We start from the raw sequence: 8,149 nt of genomic DNA, 5'->3' as shown, positions 1-8,149 counted from the left end.
CCTCCCAAAGCAGTTGCTGTCACTGCTGTAGCCTCAGCCAGTACTGGCGCAGTGACCCAACTTACACTTGACCCGGGGAGATTCCCGAAGACATTTGAATGCAGATCGCGGCACTCAAAATTACAACCAAAGTTAAGAATTCGAATGCTTCATTCCAGGAGGAAAACAAGGAAAGAATGTTCTCCAGGGAGTGTGAGGGATCTGAGACAGCCTCTGGGCGGCCTGAGATACCAGTGTATAGAAAACATGATCATTTCTCCTAGTAGGAGCATTCCTCCCTGAGGTATTAAGCTTTCAGAGGAGCAGAGCCAATCCCCAGTCCTTGATTCTCAAAATTACAAAATCTAGCAGAGAAAGAGAGACAGAGAGGCAGAATCTTTGAGTTGAATACCTGTTGAGACTAGTTTCTCCAGCCATACAAATCAAACAGAGCCTTGGTAGACTGACTATCAAGTTTCTCTTTGGGAACTACATACTAGTTCCATGAACCAAAGCTAATGATGCAGACCCATGAGGCCATTCCACTTCTGCCACTCTCTGGGACCTACCTGCCCTTGGACCACCATTCCACCAACCTGAACAGCCTGGACAGTGCCTCTCCCCGGGTCTGGTCTCAGACGACCAAAACACAAATCACAAGTTCCACTGTAATGTTGGAGGAGGGGGAAGGATGAGTAACTCCTTATCACAGTTCCTCAGTCATAGCACATGCTAAATGAATGAGAACCTTTTTCTTCTCCTTGGACAGAGGAGGGCAGTTTAAACAGTGACTATTAGGTAGGTTACTTGGCTTTCCTGGTGGCTCAGTGGTAAAGAACCCACCTGCCCATGCAGGTGCAGGTTTGATCCCTGGGTTGGGAAGATCCCCTGGAGAAGCAAATGGCAGCCCACTCCAGTATTCTTGCCTGGGAAATCCCATGGACAGAGGGAACATGGTGGACTACAGTTCATGGAGTTGCAAAAGAGCGGGACATGACTAAACAAACAAACAAAAAAATTAATTAAGTTAATAATGATTAGGTTACTGCAGTAAAAGAAACTCCTTAAAAATTAGAAAATAACATATTGGCAAATGAAAGTCTAATCAAACCAGCTCCTCAAATGAGGAAGAGACTTTTCCTTCTCTCCACACCCTGAGAATTCCAGGGAAAGAGGAAGGTCAGAAACCAGTCCCTGGGCTGTGTTATGATACAATAAACTTGTCTCATTTCAGCCCGGTCCCAGGGACCAAAGGAGGATGGAGGCCCCTAAACACTGGGAACAGACTTTCTCTCAGCTCAGGTCCTACGTGTTATGTGGTGTGACAGGCTCTTGATGGAACATCTGCACCATTTGTTGGGGACAGCCACCGCTTCCTGATGAAGTGCTATTTGTCTTCACAGGGATTAGCTGGGACTCCCAACTGTGCACTGGCCCAGTCATAGTCATCACATGAGGAGCATAAGCTCTTCAAATTATCTTGATGTGCTGATGCTCATCCCAAAGAAGAAGGATTTACATCGACCATCATGACCCACTGGACCATCAGCCATGAGCCTGTCTAGCATATTCACAGGCCAGAGTACACTAGAGCTCACCAGGTGTGTTCAGGTTTTGGATAAAGTCTGACACTTCCTTCTACATCAGATTGTGAATTCTAAGTTTGAAATGGAGCAGGACCCTAGGGTCCTTGTCCCCGCTCCCCCTGCATCCCAGGTCAAGTCCTCTGCCTGCCTTTTGTCTGAAAAAACTTTAGCCAAAGAGTATGTTTAATCAGAGAAGTGAGAAAATGCAGAAACAAAGGAAAACAGTCAAAAGAGATGAAATAATAATAACGTAGTCTTTAAGCATAGTCAAGGACCTTTAGTTCCTTCTCAAGAGCTCTTGATGATATTCTGAGCCACATTCTGTAAACTGTTTTAGATACTGTAACGCCCAGCAGGTGGGAGAAGATAAACTGCGTGATGACCAGACTCTAGCCATGACACATGCTGCCCCAGTTCTGAGAACTGGTCTCAAGGAAATGGTAACAAATTGACCCGGAACTGAAGATTAACTGCGCCTAAAACACCCAAGATGACACTAGCCAATATCAAGATGATTTAAGAACTGACTGTGCTGTTTCTACATGTAGTCCCCTCCCTCAGCCTATAAAAGCTCTGACCCATTGATTGCCTGTGGGGAGAGTCAGCCTTTTGACCAGGGTCCACTCTCCCTTGGGATCGCCAGCATCTAAAATAAAGCAAACTTTCCTTTTCACCAACTTGGCCTCTTTAATGGCTTTTGAGCGGCGAGCAGCCGGACCTGGGTTCAGTAACAAGTTTGGCTACTGTTTCTACCCTGCATGTCTTCTTCAGGAGGGAAACCAGATACATATGGAGGGAAGATAACGTGAAGATACGGGAGCAGATTCGTCCTGCACAGCCCTCAGAGGAAAACAATCCTGCTAACACCTTGATCTCAGACGTAGTCTTCACAACAGTGAGAAAACTGCTTCTCTGGTGTTTAAACCTCCCAGTCTGTGGTTCTTAGTTATGGTAAACTAGTACATGAATCTGCCTGCAATAATGCAGGAGACCCTGGTTCAATTCCTGGGTGGGGAAGATCTGCTGGAGAAGGGACAGGATACCCATTCTAGTATTCTTGGGCTTCCCTTGTGATTCAGCTGGTAAAGAATCCGCCTGCAATGTGGGAGACCTGGATTTGATCCCTGGGTTGGGAAGATCCCCCGGAGAAGGGAAAGGCTACCTACTCCAGTATTCTGGCCTGGAGAACTCCATGGGGTCGCAAAAAGTCGGACAGGACTGGGCGACTTTTACACACAATTATACATAATGCCTTTATTGTGAGGTAAAGAAGAAATAAATGGAAGGTGATTTACAATAAAATATGTATTGGCACTTGTAAATGATCAGGTACAACTGTTCCAAAAGACTTAATGTTTATACCATACTGGGCTTCAGTGGCTCTAAGCGTAAAAGTACACATGAGGGCTGACACAGAAACACGTGGTACTGGCGATGCAAATACAAAATTTGGAGCAACGTTACTGTGGATGCAAGATCTTCTGAAAGAGTAAAAAACGCTTTTGGTAAAGTTCCAAACAAAACAAACAACAATCTTCCTTCAATTTACATGGTAGTTACATTCCTGGAAAATTTGAGTAATACGTGGTATTCATTTGTGACGCGGGAACAGGTGCTAGGCACAAATCATCATAAACAGGTTTTTCATCTCCAAGAATGTCCTGTGAAACGTTTGAAAGTCACAGCCAATTCTTCATTTTCCTGTACATTTGCAGGTTGCCAGAGTGTCTAGCATCGCTGGCCCACAGCCCTCACTGTCAGTAGGGCAGTCATCATGACGATCAAAAAAAAAAAAAGGCTCTTATTTCCAGAATATTTCCTAAAGACTCCCTAAAGGGGAGTACCACCTTGGTTGAGAAGCAGTGATATACAAGAAAATTAAAGTGGGAATTCCCTGGTGGTCCAGTGGTTAGGACTCTGCACTTCCACTGCACATAATTCCTGGTAGGGGGACTAAGATCCTGCAAGCCATGCAGTGCAATAAAAAAAAAAAAAATTTTTAATAGAATAAAACTTTTTTTTTAAAAAGATGTAATGTATGGCTATCTTTTGGTGCCCAGCCAGCCCCATCTACTCCTTGCCAGAGCCCCTCATGCCTGGAGGCAGAGAGCTGGGGACTGGTTCACACAGGATCACACAGCAGGCAAGTCAAGCAAGGGATACGCATCTTCTGAACTGGTATTATTGAGACCCACAGACTTTTTAAAAAGATTTACTTTATTGAAGTAAAACTTGATTTGCAATGTTGCATTAATTTCTGCATTACAGCAAAGTGATTTAGTTATACATGTGTGCGTGCATGCTAAGTTGCTTCAGTTGTGTCCAACTCTTTCCAACCCTATGGACTGTAGCCCACCAGGCTCCTCTGTCCATGGGATTCTCCAGGCAAGAATACTGGAGTCCGTTGCTGTGCTCTCCTCCAGGATATCTTTCTGACCCAGGATTCGAATCCATGTCTCTTATGTCTCCTGTATTGGCAGGTGGGTTCTGGCTCAGATGGTAAAGCGTCTGCCTGCAGTGCGGGAGACCGGGGTTCGATCCCTGGGTCGGGAAGATCCCCTGGAGAAGGAAATGGCAACCCACCCCAGTACTCTTGCCTGGGAAATTCCATGGACTGAGGAGCCTGGTGGGCTACAGTCCGTGGGGTCACAAAAAGTCAGACACGACTGAGCAACTTCACTTTCACTTTCTTTACCACTGGCACCACCTGGGAAGCTCCTTTAGTTATACATACCTACATTTGTAACTATATTCTTTTTCATATTCTTTTCCATTATGGTTTATCATAGGATATTGAGTATAATTCTCTATGCTACACAGTAGGACCTTTTAGTTTAGAGAGCCATAGTCTTGACACAGTTTTGAGCTTCCTGTATTAAAATGTTCCTTTGCCTACTGGAACTTTAGAGGCCTCAATGTATTCTAAGCTTGGTAGAGACTAGCAGTTTGGGCACGCCTTCTGTGGTGTGAGTTTCTGTGTGTATTTGGACGGATGGAGAGGGCTAAGGCACCGGCTGTGACTGCAGAGGTGGTGATGTGCCAGAGCACAGCTCCAGGGAACCATCCTGACAAACCCTGCTGTCCATCGCTTGGTTCCTGTTCCTAAGCAAATTGAACATTCATTTTTGGAGGAAACCTCATGAACCCACAAATTGGTTTCACCAGCAAGCTGTGATTTTTTAATCATTAACTGGGCCCCTAATGCACCCAACCCTTCTGTCCCACTCTACCTGTCAACCAGGATGGCTTCCAGTGTTTACTCTCACACTTTTCCCTTCTCTCAAGCACTCAAATTTCACCTCGTCATCTCATGCTCCAGGCAGATTTTTGTGCATTGTATTGAGACAGTTATCAGTGTTCAGAAAAACTTCCTTCCTTTTCACCTCAGAATTTCTTCTCCTCTCACACAAGAAGCAGCAGCATCCACTTGTGTGGACGATTGCTCCCCTTTTCAAGGGAATATGCTCCACTGATTAAAGAAATTTTTCCTTTTCAACTGCCCTCTCCCCTTCACCTTTGCCTGGAGATGTGCCGTTTGAGTTAGAACCCTTTCCTTGCAGGTAACAGAATCCACTTAAGCCAGAAAATGGGGCTTTAAGGAATAAAAACAAACAAAAAACAAAAAAACCAAACCAATGGTTGGAATGCCACAGGTCTCAGGAAAGGACTTGAACGAGAATTACAAAGCCATCAGTACCGCTTCCACCATTCTCTGCTGCTCCTCCGTGCTTCTTTTTTCTCTTGCCTGTACACTAGCTTCTTGTGGCTTCCTGTTGCCGACTGAAAAAGCTGCACAACCTGCAAGTTGAGAGTTATGTTTTATTCAGCAGGTTTTCTGAGGACTTCAAGCCAGGGAGACGGGACTCTTGGATTGTTCTTAGGGACTGCTTTAAAGAGGTAAGGGAGGAGCCAGGTTATATAGGAGTTTTGTAACAAAACCAGGTAGTTGGAACGTCAAAAGAGGACTGTTAATTAAAGAAAATCAGACATCTCAAGCTAATGAATTTAGCGCTTTTCTATGTTTGGGAGGATGCAAAGGTCTAGAGCTCACTGAAGGCATCCCTTTGATATGCACCTCAGTTATCTAGGACCAGTATCCTGAGTCTCCCAGGGCCCAGCTGTGGGGTGACTGCAGTGGCTAACTGCTTGATGGCCGGGCATTCTGTTTCTTTCCTGCCTTCCCTCAGGGCCCAATGTTGGCTGTGAAAGCTGATGGCCTGATGGTAGCAACCTCCTTTGTTTACTGTTAGGCAGGTGACACCGTTAGTCCACCCTGTCCACACAGCAGAGCCTCAATTTCAGGAGTGAGAACCCAACTGGCTAGCTTGGATCAGGTCCGAGCCCTCGTCCAAGTCCATCTAAAATAACTGCTCTCAACTTCTGAGATGATCCCAGGCTCCAGGGCCACTCTCGCCTTTTGAGAGGAGTCGCATTCTGTCTGTGGGATGTGTGTCTCTAAATCAACCTTCTTTCACTTTCCTATGGCACGCTCTTGAATTCCTTCCTGCGCAAAGCCAAGGACCTTCACTTGGCAGCCTGTCCCGTGGGCTCACCCGAGACCTGGGACATGACCATCCACCCTAACCACCTTTTTCTGCAACAAGAAGAGAATCATCAGCTTAGTCCTCGAGTCTGCTCTGGTACTGCCTAATAAAGTTTAAAATCAAACCTGAAAAAATCCAACTGTTTCTGTTAGGCAATCGTGGACTGAAGCAGCCTGCCTTGGCCAGGCATGATAATAACCACTGACATGAGTTGTCTCACAACAGGTGGTCCCGGTAAGGAACACAGCGTTGCACTGAAAACTAACTGGGAGAATGTGGGAGGGGCCAAGGGGAGAAAGGAGAGGCCAGTCCATAATATGTCCTGTCAACCTCCCAGAAACCCTCAGGCTGGAATCCATCTTGGCTCAGAGATGTGCACACCATCAGGAAGGGCCTTGAGTTGGCCCAACTATAGGTACAAGAAAGATGACTGACCAGAGACAAGAAAGCAAACCCTATTACCATAAATGAAGTCGCTCAGTCGTGTCCGACTCTTTGTGGACTGTAGCCTACCAGGCTCCTCCGTCCATGGGGTTCTCCAGGCAAGAATACTGGAGTGGGTTGCCATTTCCTTCTCCAGGGGATCTTCCCAACCCAGGGATCAAACCCACGTCTCCAGCATTGCAGGCAGACGCTTTAACCTCTGAGCCGCCAGGGAAGCCCCTATTACCATAAACCCTGAGATCGTGAGCCATGTGGCAGAGCAGTTCTCCTGGGTTCCTTTACCCTACCACTCTCTGCCTGGTTGAAGGAAGTCTCTTGCTTTGCTGGTATGTATGTCTGCATGGAAAATTCATTTCCAAGTGTTAGACAAGAGCCAGTTCTCAGGCCCTGGAAGGGGTCCCGGAGCCAGTAACATTTCCAAGTAATTTAACTCCATCAAAGAGCAAAGCTCAAGAATACTTCTGGGAATACAAAAATATACAGCATTCAACAGGATAAAACTCACGGTTCTGGTGCCCAATCCACCCTCAGTTGAAGGAAACAAATGGAAAATGTAGAGGAAGGAACAATGTCCTATCTCAGCAATTCTATGAATAGTCGCCTCCTCTCCCATTTTAAGGCTATTGATATTTTCTTTTTTACACATCAAAGTATTGTTTGACTTATTACAAAAGCCTCCATTACTACTGTTATTTTAAAAATCTTGGTCAACAAATGAATCACTAAAATGAGAATACCAAACAAAAAGAGAACAAGAGAAACGTCTGCAATGCTTTAAAAGGATGAATTTTCTCCCTCTCTCCCTATTTCCTTTGCCTCCTCTTTCTGCCCTCCTCTGTAAAAAGTCCTCAGTTTCTTTACCTCAATCTCTTGCTTTCCTTCCTTTTCCAGTTTAACTTAATACAGAAAGCTCAGTGGTTGCGGTGCTTGGGCTTAGTTGCCCGGTGGCAAGCGGGATCTAGGGCTTCCCAGGTGCCGCTAGTGGGAAAGAACCTGTCCGCCAACGCAGGAGGCCTAAGAGACCACGGGTTCGATCTGCGGGTCGGGAAGATCTCCTGGAGAAGGAAAGGGCAACCCACTCCACTATTCTTGCCCCGGAGACTCCGAGGGACAGAGGAGCCTGGCGGGCTACAGTCCATGGGGTCGCAAAGACTCGGATACAACCCAGTGCCTGAGGACGCAAGCCCATGGAGAGTCTTAGTTCCAACTGTTTCCAATGTTTTCAATGCAGGATGAATCCTGCATTGAAAGCGGGATTCTCAACCACTGGACCACAAGGAAGTCCCTTGCCCTTGATATTTAAGTTGGTAGGTTTTAATGTCTTACACATACTTCTGAAAGAAGAAGGGGACCTATTCAACAGCCTCTCACTGTAGTTCAGCGCCCCCTGATGCGCCCTCTACCCCGCTCCCCGAGCCCGGCTCTGTTGGCCCGGAACCCATCTGCCCTGACCCTGGGCAAACAGAATCACACCTTTGGCCGCATCTGTCTGGATGGCAAACCGGTCCCAGCCCTCCCGGCTTCCTTCGGCAGCAATCTCTTGCTGGCATGGAGCGGGGTCGGCTCCACGAATTGAGGGAAAGTGGAGATAAGTGA

Source organism: Cervus elaphus, chromosome 25 (assembly GCF_910594005.1).
Source record: "Cervus elaphus chromosome 25, mCerEla1.1, whole genome shotgun sequence".
Taxonomy (NCBI): domain Eukaryota; kingdom Metazoa; phylum Chordata; class Mammalia; order Artiodactyla; family Cervidae; genus Cervus; species Cervus elaphus.
This window is presented reverse-complemented; position numbering follows the sequence as displayed.